The sequence below is a fragment of the Diabrotica undecimpunctata genome, chromosome 3 (assembly GCF_040954645.1).
Source record: "Diabrotica undecimpunctata isolate CICGRU chromosome 3, icDiaUnde3, whole genome shotgun sequence".
NCBI classification, from domain to species: domain Eukaryota; kingdom Metazoa; phylum Arthropoda; class Insecta; order Coleoptera; family Chrysomelidae; genus Diabrotica; species Diabrotica undecimpunctata.
The window spans coordinates 55,097,135-55,112,196 of NC_092805.1; the positions used below are offsets into that span (position 1 = coordinate 55,097,135).

General features: G+C 32.4%; 1 protein-coding gene across 2 annotated transcripts in view; it reads left to right on the plus strand.

The window, feature by feature from the left end:
• Positions 1 to 15,062, plus strand: part of LOC140436817 (BDNF/NT-3 growth factors receptor-like) — a 538,571-nt gene that overhangs the window by 138,912 nt on the left and 384,597 nt on the right. The window lies entirely within an intron of this gene.

The following is a 15,062-nucleotide window of genomic DNA, read 5'->3' on the forward strand; positions in this document are numbered from 1 at the left end:
CTAATAGTTTTTCTTATTTTTTTGTCAATTAGTTCATACTCCCACATGTGTCTGTTTTTAGCTCTTCTTCTATTCTCCATCATATATAGGATTTTATCAGTAATCCACTCTTTCTTTTTAACCGTTGGTGGGCGAAAATATTTATCTAGGATTGTCTGGTTAATTTGTTGTAGTTTTGCCATTTCGTTATCTGGTTCATTAGCTTTATCTGTATTTTTTAATTCTTTTTCTATATAGGTTTGTATCTGGTGCCTAGTGTCTTCATTTTTTAGTGGTCCTGAATCGTATTTTCTTGCTTTTACACTCTATATCTTCCTCAGCTTTAGTCTGATGTTAACTACCAGTGGGTTATGGTCCGACTCGATATCAGCACCAGGATATGTTTTGGCTGATGTTGTTGAGTTTCTGAATCTTTTATTCACCATAATGTAATCAATTTGGTTTCTGGTACACTCCAAGCTCAGGTACTCTCCAAGCAATATTCTTGACTAGTCTATTATCTTACATTCTTTCTAGATGTCCGAGCCGTTCTAGTCTACGTTTTTTCACAACTTTTGTTATTGTAGGGTTAGCATACAAATAGTACACTTCTGCATTAGTTCGTCTTCTTCATTCTCCCTCTACTACTTTTCCACCAAACATTCTATAAAGTATCTTTCTTTCCCATGCTTCCAATCTGTTCTGTATGGTTTTGTTCATAGTCCATGTCTCGGCAGCGACATGTAATATGCTGGACATAGCACTGTCGGTCTAATTATAGTTTTGTATACTCTTATTTTTGTATTAGGAGATATATCTGTGGCCTTAATTTTTTTGCTCATGGCTCCAGCACACCTGTTGCTCTTGGTCAGTCTCAGATTGATTTCAGTTTCTTCCTCACATGTCTGATCAATAAGAGTACCTAAGTACATATTATATTCATCCACCTTCTCAAATTCTTCAACTGATCCATCCTCCACCTCCAATTTAAAGGATCCCCTGGTGCTTATTCCTTTTTTGCTCGAGATCTCCATGTACTTCGATTTATTAATATGAACTTTCAGTCCCATTTTTTAACTTTTCCGAATCAGTCTTTTTGCTATATTTGATTTTTTTTCCATTTCTTGCAATGAGAATCACATCATCAGCGCAGCGTATGCTAAGCATTGGTGTTCCTTGTATAAAATAGTGCCGGGCATATTAAGCCCACTAACCCTTATAATTTTTTCTAGAACTATATTGAATAGTAATGTAGACAACGGGTCCCCTTGACGAACACCTTTTTTCACTTCGAATTCTTCTGAGACTGTACCGTTGCTTTTCACAGCACAAATGTCATTTTTACCAATATTGCTATTTTTTCTGGCACTTGGAATTCTTTTAGCGTTTCTATTAACTTGTTTCTGTCTATTGTATCGTCGGCGGCTTTGTAATCAATGAAAAGTACTTGTGCTGAAATGTTGTATTCATAGCATAAAAATGTGATCTGTTGTTGATCTTTCCGAAATCCTTCCCGGTATTCTCCTAGATTCTTCTCTACATATTATGTATATTTCTAATCGGCTTTTAATTAGTATGGCGAGCACTTTATATAATACCTCTAATAAGGATATTCCTTTATAGTTTGCGCATTCAGTTCTATCTCTCTTTTTGTACATAGGAATTATAATCGACTTATTCCTTTCTTGAAGCATTTCTTCGGCATCTCACACTTTTAGTATTAGTCCACTAAGTTGGTTTATTAAGGCCTCTCCTCCATATTTTAAGTTCTCTGCCACAATGACGCTCTCTCCGTGGCTTTTTTGATTTTTCATATCTTTTATTATTTCTTCAATTTCTTTTCTTGTGGGCTTTGGTATTTCTTCTATTACTATTTGAGGTTTAGGAACATTATAATTTTCGTCAGTAGTTACTCCGTCATTTACATCTCTTCGAAATATTCTTTCCACCTTTCATATATTTGGTCTTTGTCCACTATCAGGTTTCCTTGCTTATCCATTACATTTATCGTTCTTCCCAGATACCCAGTTTTAATGTATTTTACCTCTTTGTAAAAATTTATTATTTCATTTTTCTTGTAATTTTCTTCAATACGCTTTATTTTATCATCCTTTCACTTTCGTTTCCTCCCTTAGGATTTTCTTTACTTTTTTTCGTTTTTCGGCATGCATACTAGGTCGTCTTGTTTTTGCGATCGTAAACTTTTTAATCTCAAATCTGATCTTTTTTTAAGTCTGTTCTACATTCGTCATCAAACCAGTGGTTTTTTCTAAATCTTTTTGTTCTTGGTATGTTTTTCGACGTTGCTTCCTTTATAGTGTTTTTCATTTTCAAGAACTTTTGTCGTATGTCACTCACAGTAGTACTATCTTGTTTGGCGTAGGTTTCTTGTATATCCTTTTGATAATCCTGCGCTACCTCAAATTTTCGCAGTTTTTCAAAATTAAATCTACGTTGCACTTACTTTTTCTGTGTATGCTTTTTAATTATTGCTTCTCTTATATTATTTCTAAGCAAAAAATGATCTGAGACTACGTCAGTCCCTCTGCACGTTTTCACATTTGTTACTAAATTGGCGAACTTCTCTTGTATTAAGATGTGGTCTATTTGGTTAGTTTCATTTGATCCCGGAATTTTCCACGTTCCTTTATATATATATATATATATATATATATATATATATATATATATATATATATATATATATATATATATATATATATATATATATATATATAAATTTTCTCCTGAAATGCGTACCCATTATTTTCATCTTGTTTTCAATTGCGAATGTAATAAATCTTTAGCCATTATCATTTGTATTCAAATGTTTATTTTCACCCCCTGTTTTTGTCATGTCTATCTTCTCTTCCAACCTTTGCATTGGCGTCGCCTATAATAATTTTAATATCATATCTGGATATTTCTTCAGACAATGACTCTAATTCTTCATAAAATTCATTTTTACTTCTTCTCTTTTTTCTTCTATTGGAGCATGTATTATCAGCGATATCATGTTATCTTTTTCTTTAATTCGAATTGCACACATTCTGTCAGATTTTGCTACGAATCGTTTTACTTGCTCCACGTCTTCATGTACCAGAAAACCCACTCCAAAATTCCTATTATCGCCTCCACTTGTATAAAATGTGTATGGGCTAATCTTTTCAATGTTGTTTTCAGTTAAAAGTTACAGTTTCGTGTATTGCTATAATATATTTTATATTTTTTAAGTTCTTCTATTAGGTTAATTATTGCTTCCTCCTCGCATACTCCTTGTACATTCCATGACGCAATATTTAGGTACATATTCTTATTTTTTATTTTGCTATTTATGCTTAATCTCATTTTCCTGTTCATCGCTAGGGTGCGTTGGCATAATGGGCCATCTTTTTCTTTTTACACTACTATATGCCGTTTTTTGGGTCCATATTTCTAGAATTTTCTTGTTTGAAAGTACCCTTTACGGCTCATTCCCATTTTATGCCATCCACAGTTAGTTTTTTGTACCATATCTTCACATTTTTACCTTCATCTCTTAATTCCTTGCGTTTATTTACAATTTCCTGCCTCATGTGTCTTTGTTTTTCGATCAGGTCATCGTTGATGAAGATCTTTTCTCTAACAAGAAGTCTGAGTTTGCTTTTTTCTTTCATTACCCTAATTTTTTCGCCATAATCCTTCATTTGTACCAGATATATATTGTTTTTTAGCTTTATTGCAGATTTTATTTTGACATCCTCTTTTAGATGCTTTTGTATAAAGTCTTTTACGTTATTTTTAAGAGTGCTTCATCTGTTGCGACTATTGGTACACCCGTATTAACTATGTTATTTCTTTTCGTCTGTTTTTCAATTCTTTCTACTTTGTTTTCAACCTGGGTTTTTGTTTTTTGTTTCTTCCAATTCTTGCTTTATCTTTATTTTTTCTTTTTTTAGTGCTATTATCTCTTCTCTATATTCCTTATTTTAATTCCTGATTTCTTTCAGTTCCCCCATCATCTTCTTGGACATACTCATAACGTCTTCATCCTCTAAATCTTCTTCCCTTTGTTTTCTTTTGCTTGGGATTCTGGCAGTTTTTTTTTGCTCTGCAGGAAAGGAAAAGTTGACCCTCTACCTTTTCTCTTCTTGCCTTCTGGCGCGTTATCATCACTGTCCGTGTGCATCATATCTCTTTCTAAGGACCGCGAAAGGAAGTAGATTCGCATCAACAGCTCAAAAATCCAGTTCCTATTAGTCCTCAGTTAGCAGAATTAGTTTTAATTTTGGCAACGTCGCAATACTAACGGCCAGAGTTCACTTCTTGTAACACTTCTTCTTCGTCTTGATGTGCCTATCCGTTACGAATGAAAAAGCTGCACAGATGTTGTATTAAACTAGATTCTGGGGTTCTTTAACCAAGATGTTCTTCTTCTTCCTGGACCTCGTTTTTAAAATATTTTTCCTTCAAACTTCACTTCAAACACTAGTTTTTGCCGAAAGCGAGTTTTTTTTCAGAAATTTCTCACTGCGGTATTACGAAGCCTTTTTAAATTCACATATCTAAACAAACCGTAAATTATATTTTTCGCTACTAATTGCGATATTTGAGATTTTAGTAGGAGAAAAATAATTTTACTTTTATCTGCTTAGTACACCGTTACCGATTCCCCTTAGTCATAAAAATAGTTTAAAACCTTTGCTGTCCTCATACCTTCTATTATTAGATTGTGAAAGATTTTCTGTGGTCTATTTATCTACTGCTCACTATACGCTTCTTCGTTTTATTGGATTCATGCCGGGCTGAGTGAAAGTCAGTCTAAAATTGTAATTCTCACTGTATCCAGATATTGAACAATATCAGTAGCAATCATTATCATGCATTAGTAAAAAGTTCTACAAATGGTGTGTTTCTAGCATATGCCTGCGTGTATTAAGGGAGGTCTGGGTACAGACACTAAATCTTTAGAGGAATTATAGGCTATACCTCCCAAAAACATGAGACTTCCTTCGGACTCTTGGAGAAATACATGTTGAAAAAGCCATTCATCTGTTCTCCTCAGACTCTAGAATGGCCATCTGATGCCAACATGATAAAACAAACTTCCAATCGTGTATATTCGATCTTCCAACTAAATTTATTACCTGGATAGCTTTATTTTCAGTTAAATGCTTGTAGAAGAAGGCTTATGTTTTGAAACCGCTCTAAAATTTAACTATCTTATCTGAATTTCAATAACTAAAAATACAACTTTTAATACTGTTACTTTATTTTATTTATCAGTTATCAAGAAAATAAGCACTGGTGCTATAATGTGGTCCAGAAATATACATAACTAAACGAGAGACTCAGTAGTTTGGTGTAGTAAGTTTTATGAGGTTAAACAATTCTTTTATTTGGGTTACCTATTTCATTTAAAACTATAATTCAAAAATAAACACGTTATTAAACCTGAATATAAATAAAACTTTAAGCAAAGATAATTATTTTTTAATTTTCAACCGCTGATATCTTGGACGAACTAATGGCTATAATCTTGTTTCGGATATAATTTGTGTAGTTTTCGTTTTCTGTCAGTCGCTATATCTGACTTCTCGGTATACGAAATGATTATTTGAAATAATTGCAAATATGAACCTTCTTTCCACCGACTCATCGCCTCTGGTAAATTACAATCTCCTAATGAGCAGGTTCGAAGGCAGCAAAAACAATTCACGCGCTGATAACGAATATAATCGACAGGGTCGTTTTAGTACCAACATTTGCAATTGGTTCAAATTATATATATATATATATATATATATATATATATATATATATATATATATATATATATATATATATATATATATATATATATATATATATATATATATATATATATATATAATCGAACACCTCTCTACCCTAAGGTGTGAGGTAAATACAAATACAGGTTACAGATATACATTACATCTCAAATCCAATGAAAATACAGAATTTTTTTTTTATTCTATTCTGTGCACGAATTTTGTCCATTCTTTCTTGTTTTTTGCCTTATTTTGAGCTTCTGACCATTCCATTCCCCTACTTTTTAAAATCTGCCCTACTTCGTCATCCCAGGTTTTCCGTGGTCTGCCTCTGGTTTTAAACTTTTTCACTTTAGCCTTCCAGACTTGCTTAACGGGTCGGTTGTCGCTCATTCGGCACAGATGACCAAACCATTTTATTTGTTGTGTTTCAATAGCGTGTAGTACAGATTCTATGCCCAGTTCATCTCTAACATCTGCATTTCTTATTTTGTCTCGTCGTGTTATTCCTTTGACTCGTCTTAGATATTTCATATCAATGGCTTGTATCTTGCTTTTTAATTGCTTTGTTAAAACCCAGCTCTCGCTTCCATATATCAAGATTGGTCGGAATACTGTCTTATAAACTGTCATTTTGGTTCTTCTGCTGATTTCAGGTTTACCTATGAATGCTCTACTAAGATTATGGTACACTTTTGAAGCACTACTTATTCTTTCTGTTATTTCATTCTGCATGGTAGCTTCTCTGTCTATTGTAACACCTAGGTATTTAAATGCATCTACTTTTTCTATGAGTTATTGGTTAATTTCTATGTTAACATTTCGGTTAGTTTTCACTATTAGCATTACCTTGGTTTTCTTAACATTAATCTTCATGTTTCTAATTGCCAGCTCATTATTCCATCTATCTATATTTTTCTGGAGGTCCCTCTCGTTGGAAGCGCATAACATGAGATCATCTGCGAATGCACACTCAGCTATACCAACCAGTCGTATTTTACTATATCCGATATGTACTTTGTGTATACTTGCTTTTGTTTCCTTAATTATGTCGTCAATAATCAATATGAACAGTGTGGGGCTCATAACACCTCCTTGTCTTAGACCCTCGTTTATTGCAAACATCTCTGATTCCAAGTTATCCTTACGTACATAACTCTTGTTATTTTGATACAGACTTTTGATAGCACCTATTAGTTGATGGTCAATATTTCTATTTTGCAGACTTTTTCAAACTGCTTCCTTGGACACTTTGTCAAATGCTTTCTCAATATCTAGAAATGCCATATATTTCTGTGTTTTTTATTCTAGCTTTCTCAATTATTTGTTTCAACGTAAATATATGGTCTTGCGTACTGTGTCCCTTCCTAAACCCACTTTGTACTTCATCCAGATGTGGTTCAACGATGTGTCTTAATTTCTTTTCTAGGATGCTTTCATATATTTTGGAGACGATACTGAGTAGATTAATTCCTCTATAATTTTCACAAGAACTTGGGTCACCTTTCTTAAAGATTGGTAGTATTATGCCAATTCTCCAATCTTCGGGGACTGTACATCGGTTCCAAGCCATGTTCATAATTTTGGTTAAAAATTCAACTCCTTTCGGTCCCATTGTCTTTAACATTTCAGCAGTGATTTTGTCATGACCAGCTGATTTACCTCCCTTTGTATTATTAATTGCTTCTTTGACTTCTTCTATTTGAATATAATTTTCTTGTTCATGTTCTCCTTCTACTTCTATCATTACAGTTTCCTCTTTCGGTTGTCTTGGTGTTAGGAGTTCGCTGAAGTATTGTCTCCATCTTTCCATAATCTCATTTGATCTGATAATCAGTGTGCCGTCTTTACGTTTCACCTGTTTCATCGTTGTTTCTTTACCTTTTTTTAGCGTCTTTAGTGCCTTGTAAAACAATTTTTGGTTACCCCGACTATCTGCCTCCATCTTCATTCCAAACTCATCCCAGGCTTTCTTCTTCTTCTTCAGTGCCATTTCTTTCACCACCTTTCTTTGTCGTTTATATTCTTCGTAACTATTTTCTGTTTTCTTGTTTAAGTATATATTCCATTTCTGTTTTTATATTTTATTTGGGCTTTCCTGTAGGCTAAGTTTTCTGTAAGTTGTCAGTAATATGTGCATTAGTTAATTTGGCTAGTTTTTCTTCTATTTTACTTTTGAACATGGCCGCCACTTCTTGGTCATTTAGTTTATAGATTTTAATATTCTCGTTCACTTTATTATTTTTCGTTCTTTGTTTAGTGGTTTTAGGGGTTTTTTGAGGTAATCTTATCTTTGCCATTACCAGATAGTGGTCACTATAGATTTCCGGACCTCTTTTAACTCTGACATCAGTGACCTCTTTCCTAAATTCTCTATTAATGAGAACATAATCTAGAATTGATTTTTCATTTCTGCTCCTGACTTCCCTCGTGAACTTGTGTATATCCTTGTGTTCAAAAAATGGGTTGGTGATAATCAAATTATTCTCCATGAAAAAGTCTATCATCCTTCTTCCATTATCGTTTCTTGTATCTTCCCCCTGCATACCCAAAATATCTATGTTATCATCGTCTCTTTTACCAACTCTGCTATTCATATCGCCTAGAATGACTATTCTACCTTTCACATTTTCTATAGCATCATTGAACTCTTCCCAATATTCTTCTTTAACTTTTAATGGTTCGTCATAATTAGGGCCATATGTGACTAATATAGTTGTTATTTCTGAATTATCTAGTGTTATCTCTATCTTTAAATTTCTTTGTGATATAAATTTCCAATTTTTAACATATGACATATAGCTTGCTCTCATTAGGCATCCTACACCTTCTGCCGCTCTACTATCGGTACTGACTCCACTGTACAAAAATACATGTTCTTTATCCAATTCATCCATTCCTTGACCTTTCTTCTTAGTTTCCGTGATTGCCAAAAAATCTAATTGTTCTTTGTCAAATTCATCTATTAATTCTTTCTCTTTTCCATTAAGGCTTCTGACGTTCCACGTAGCCATTTTTATGTACCTTTGTAGTTTATTTGCACCTTGATCTTGTATTAAATTTTCTTTGTTACAGTTTTCTTTTTTGTTCAATTCAATTATATCGTTCTCTCTATTCTCGCCTTATTTGTTATTCCATGTTGATCAGTTCTATTTGGCTGATGGTCTGCTATTTCTTCCTGGATTTGTTGAGAGCCTTCATCTCCCTGTTCCACGTCCATACTTCTCCATTTATAATAAGTTTTTGAAACCCATTTGGACTGTATTCCCTTTACTCTTTTCTTCCTTAGCTTTAGCTCTAATTTCTTTTTGAATAATTCTCTGCTGTTCGCTCATATCATTATTTATATATACTTTGTGTTTTCTAATATTTCTTAGTTTGGCTTTATTGTTCATAAGTGCTTATTTCTGGTTACTATCTTTTAGTTCTAATAAACAGGTCTTTTCTCCTATTTTAATTGCTCTTTCTATTTCAATCTCAATGTTCAGGTGCATACTTATAAATCTTTGCATATTGCTCTTCACTGTTTCTACGTTATTTGTTTCTATTGGTAGTCCCTGAATTACTACATTATTTCTTCTTTTCTCGTTTTCAAGTCTTTCAATTCTGTCCATTGCTTGTATAAGATCTTTCTTGATCTCTTGATTTTCTTTCCTGATTTGCGTATTTTCCTTTTTCAGCTCTTAAATTTCTGTTAGACATTTTTAATAAAACAAGAACAAAAAAATGTCTAACAGAAATTCAAGAGCTGAAAAAGGAAAATACGCAAATCAGGAAAGAAAATCAAGAGATCCAGAACGATCTTATACAAGCAATGGACAGAATTGAAAGACTCGAAAACGAGAAAAGAAGAAGTGATTATTTTGACCAAAAAATAATTTATAAATACGTTGGAATTTTAGGGTAAAGTGGTCTCTAATGAAAATCTTTCTTTTTTCTAAAATACTCAATATTTCGCTATTTATTTGATAGCTTTTCAGGAGTAAACTGAAACAATTTAAACATCACAAAAAATGGCGTATAAATACATTTAAAAACACTCACAGAAATTAAAAGATTTCGCAAACAAAAACTGACATTGGAGTTCGTTACAGCAATACGATAAAAAATTAAAATTATTTCAAATGTAAAAATAAAAATAACAATAAAAGAAACGTTAGAAGAATGATATTTCTTTGATGAATTATTAAGGTTAGTTGTTATTAAGGTGAATGTTGGCTATTTAGAATATTTATAAATTTTGTTCGATATATTACAATATATGTTACTTAACTGTCCAGTTTCCGTTTTATAATTTAAAGTGTTTTTATTTTTGTTAATGTAATACATCTCAAGAAATATTCTACTTTTGTAGTTATCAGTCTGTGCCAAAATGTAAGCTTTGTTATAGTCTAGCATATGACCAGTGTTTTCATAGTGCTCAACTACTGCGCAAGTATTTTTGCTCAAGCAGCAATCCCTTTTATGTTGTGTGATGCGGTATTTTAGCCATTGTGATGTTTGGTCAATGTAGCTATTTTCACATCCTAGACACGGTATTTCATAAACAACATTACTTTTACATAAGGTTGGTACTGGGTCTTTGATTTTTGAAAATAGTTGTTTTTACTTTGTTTGTTGTTTGTTTGTTGGACACTGGATAGTTAAGTAATATATATTGTAATATATTAAACAAAATTTATAAATATTATAAATAGCCAACATTCACCTTAATAACAACTAACCTTAATAATTCTTCAATGAAATATCATTCTTCTAACGCTTCTTTTATTGTTATTTTTATTTTTACATTTGAAATAATTTTAATTTTTTATCGTATTGCTGTAACGAACGTGCTTAAGACAATTTAATCTTGACATTCAATATTCTAAATATTTCAATGTCAGTTTTTGTTTGCGAAATCTTTTAATTTCTGTGAGTGTTTTTAAATGTATTTGTACGTCATTTTTTATAATGAACTTTGATCAGATAAAAGGCATATATCGAGCACAGTTTAATTTAATCTTGCCCAAGTACTTTCGATCCCTAGATCATCTTCAGGGGCATTTCGTCAATTGCGGCCTATCCGACAAGAACAAAATGTCATAAATATATAAATGTATATCACACTACACTACAAAAGGACAAACAAACACTTTAAAATTATTTAAGAAAGGCTACATTACTTGCAGAAGCCGGAGACAGAAATTTCATTCTGTCTGGCGGCCATTGGATCTTCGTCATCTTCTCTCCAGGACCGTCTTGCTCTACCTCTTTTTCTTTTAGTGGCCGTAGTCCATTTTTCTATCTTTTTTGACCTTCTGTTTTCAGGCATTCTCTGCAGAAGTCCATACCAGTTTAGTATGTTGGTTTCAATTGTGTTCATATCTATTTTCGTTACTCATCCTATTAAGTCTAGTGAGCCGGCAACATCGTCTCCAATAGTTCATTTCCATGGTTTTAATCTTTAATTTGTTTCTTTTCTTTATTTTCCAGAATTCGGCGACGTACAACCCAATACTTTCTTTTATTGTTTTATAAATTATACTTCTATTTTTTTTTGTTATCTCATAGTCCGTCTAGCTGTGTAATGACTGATCTTGTTTGGTCATTCCTGGAATGTATTTTTTCGTTGTGTTGTATGTCTTTGATGTTATTTGGACTCATAAGTATTTAAAGGCTTTAAGTGATTTTATAGCTCCCATGCAACTAAGTACTTGGTTTTTTGTATATTAATTGTGAGGCCATATTTGGTGTACTCTTCTTTAAGTTTTCTAAGCATATAGCCTATATAACTTTCGTCTTCAGTCAGTATGGCTCGGTTGTCAGCGAAGTGTATCATTTACTATAATACCGCATAATAATCCATCTATCGTCTTCGACTGGAATGCCCATATTGCAGCACTTTCTTCTCCACACTGAAAGCGCCTCAGTTCTATTTTGAAGACTGTAGATGCTATGCAGGAGCCTTACTTTAGATTCTTACTAATAGGAATATCTAGTTAATTTGTTTTCACTTTCAGTGTTTACCCTCATATTTTTGTAAAATTATCGTACTACTTTTATACTTTTTTGTTTATTCCTTCTTTTTTCATTGCTGCGAAAACTTTCACTTTCGTGCAAGATCTGCCTGCACGAAAACCATTTTGGTTTTCTACATCTGTCATCTCTTTTCAAATTTTATTTTTTAATATTTTTTTATAGTCTTGAGAATAAATCTATGACGCTTAGCCTCCTGTATTTTAAACAATTTTTTATGTCTCCTTTTTTATAGGTGTTGTTAATATGTGCCTTTTCCACTCCGGTAGTAAGTCATGTCCTATATTGAATAAGGTATATATTATTATATATACCTTATGTATATATATTGAATTAGGAATAAACAACGCTGGTAAGTAATACTTGTGGACTGTGTTCTAACAATTCGTTCGGTATACTTTGTGGTCCGTATGCTTTTTGCTTATTTAGAGTTCGTATTGCATCTTTGATTTCCTGTTCTGTTATTTCATCGTCTTCATCATATTTTGTTTTATATGTTGATGTAATAGTGTTCGTGAATTGCTGTCTTGTTTCAGTTAGAAGTTGCAAGGAATGTTCTATCCAAGGTTTTTCTTTTGTTAAATCTGTTCTACTCGCTTCTTTTCTATTTGTTCCCAGGTTTTTCACCATTTTTCATGTTTTCTTGATCTTGCTGACCCTATATATTTGTTGATTTCTTCGCCTTCATTTTCGAGAAAATATTTTTTGGTTTAGTTTGGTTGCAGTTACTTTTAATATGCTTGTTTCGTGTTGTGTGACACGGCAATATCATTTTTCCACCACAATGGATGTTCCTTTGGATCATGCCGAGCGCTACATAATCTGCTTCAATGATTTTATTTATTGTCTCTTGATAGGTATTTTAAACTGAGAACTAGATCAGGTTTGTTACCGTTTGGCTCCGCCGTAACTTATATAAAAATGATGTTGAGTCGTTTTTTCAGAGCATCAATATTGTATTTAATGAATGTATATCCAGTGGTTTTGATTGTGCTGATTGGTTGTTACTTAGGTGTAGTGGTCTAGGTCGATACTGCAGGTAACATTTTGATCTTACCATATAGTGGTCAGTTCCGTACTCCGGTCCCCTTAATACTCTCACGTCTTGTACTTGTATGTGTGTTTCTTGTTTTGTGATAACATAATCGATAATTGACTTTATTTTTCTCGTTGGTTGGACCCAGGTATACTTATGTATGTTTTTATGTTGGTAGAATCCGGTTAGGATTTCCAGAGAGTGCTGTTAGCAGAACTCGATTAACTGTTCACCATTTTCATTGGTTTTAGCGTCCCCGTATCATCTGTATTTTTTGTATCTAAGCATTAAAATTTTTTAACAGAATAATTTTTTTGCGGCTATTTTTATTGTCAATAAGTTCTAATAAGGTTTTATAGAATATTTGTTCTAACTTTTTTTTTTTGTGAACTTTCTGATGGCGTTAATTCCAATGATCTCGAGTTCGTGCCCTTTCCACGTAATACCATAATATCATGTAATAATTAACCAACGTAAAGGCGATTTATTAGTGGTCCTTACTAAGAGTGGTCGTTTTAGGAGGTTACACTATACTAAATGTACTAAATTCGATGTGTGTGTCATATGTTCAGTCTAATTCTTGGCGTTGATTATGTACCTAAATAATTAAATAATTTTAAATTTTAAACATCGTACGATGCATTATATATTTAAATTTTAAGACAGTAACTATTTTAAATGTTCAAGACAGTAGTAAATTTTATTGTAGGTAACAATTGCATGAAAAGGTAGGAATAAATATGCATTAGTTGTAAGCGAAAGCCATAATGCATACCACAGTCAAAAATACCCTTATCTCAATATATATGCGAGTAGTAATAAAAATGTTCCGGAACTGTTTTCTTATGACCTGTCTATGCAAAATATTATATTTATATGGGATTAAACCATAATTGATTGTAATGAAAATTACATTTTTAACTAACATTTGACGCTTTGATTTACACTCCGGAAATCGTTGTCAAAAAAGATTATTCTAAAAAATTCTGTGGAAATGTATAAAGGACAAGTTGTTAGTAGGCTGTTTTTTCGAAATTGATGGTTGACTTACTTGGCCTCGAACTTGTAGGCAAAAGCTTTTTGCTTTTTTTCATTTATTTTTTGGATGAAAAAATCTATGGGTGGTGTTTTTACCGTCGGAATATTAAGCTCAGACTGTTTTGTGTGCTTTTTATATTATTTGTTTGTGTAATGTGTGTTTAGGTAGATTATATTATATTTGTGTATTTTGTGTTGCATATGTGTTGTATATAATTATATCTGACATTCACAATATATTTTATAAATGCCGTTTTTTGATCTTTCTTCTGTGTTGTAAGGCCTGGTTTCGGACAGGATAGATCTCAGTGTATCGATTGTTTTAAATGTTATTCGGATGTTGTACTTATTTCCTATCCTTTTCAATTTTTTTATAAGCTTTTTTACGTATGGTATTGTCGTCATCTTTGAATTCCTTTTTGTGAGTGTTTGTGGATCGCTCGTGGTATTTTGTTGTTTTTTTCTTTAATCTTGTGAAATTCTTGTTTATAAATGACAATGGACAGCCATTTTTTAATAAATCATTTAATAGCAGGATTTTTTCTTCCTGAAATATATTTTATTGAAACAGGTGCTTCATGTAATGATTTGATAATTCCTTTTTGAATATTTACGTTGTAGTTTGAGTGGGTATTTAAATAAGTATTGGTGTGAGTTGATCTTCTGTATACTTTGGTTGCATATCATGTGTCCCCTTTTGTGATTAATACGTCTAGAAAATTGATTCTTTTTTATTGTTGATGTCGATCAGAAATTTATTGGTCCGTACTTCCAATGATTCTGGTTCATGAGGGCAAATAAATAGCACATCACCTACATACCTACACTATAATCTGAATTGTCTGTATTGTTTGTGTATAATCAAGATAAGGATGAGCCCATGGCTAATCCTAAATTTTGCTTATAGACATCAATATTTAATTGAAAGTACGTGTGGTCTGTGCAAAGTGTTAGTAGCTCCATGATAGCTGATATATTTAGTTTGATTTTTGTTGTCAACGTTTAATCTCTCTCTAATTTGTCTCTTAATATTTCTCCAATGGTATATTGGTAAAAAGACTGTGATATTAAAACTGACCAGCATATTGCTGGAACTACAATCTATTTCTGCTACTTTGTGCAACAATTTCTGTGAATTTTTGATAAACGATGTTTTGTGCTATATTATGTGTATGAGCAACTTTGACAGCCAGCCGCAAAAAAAAACCTATCTTCTTCTT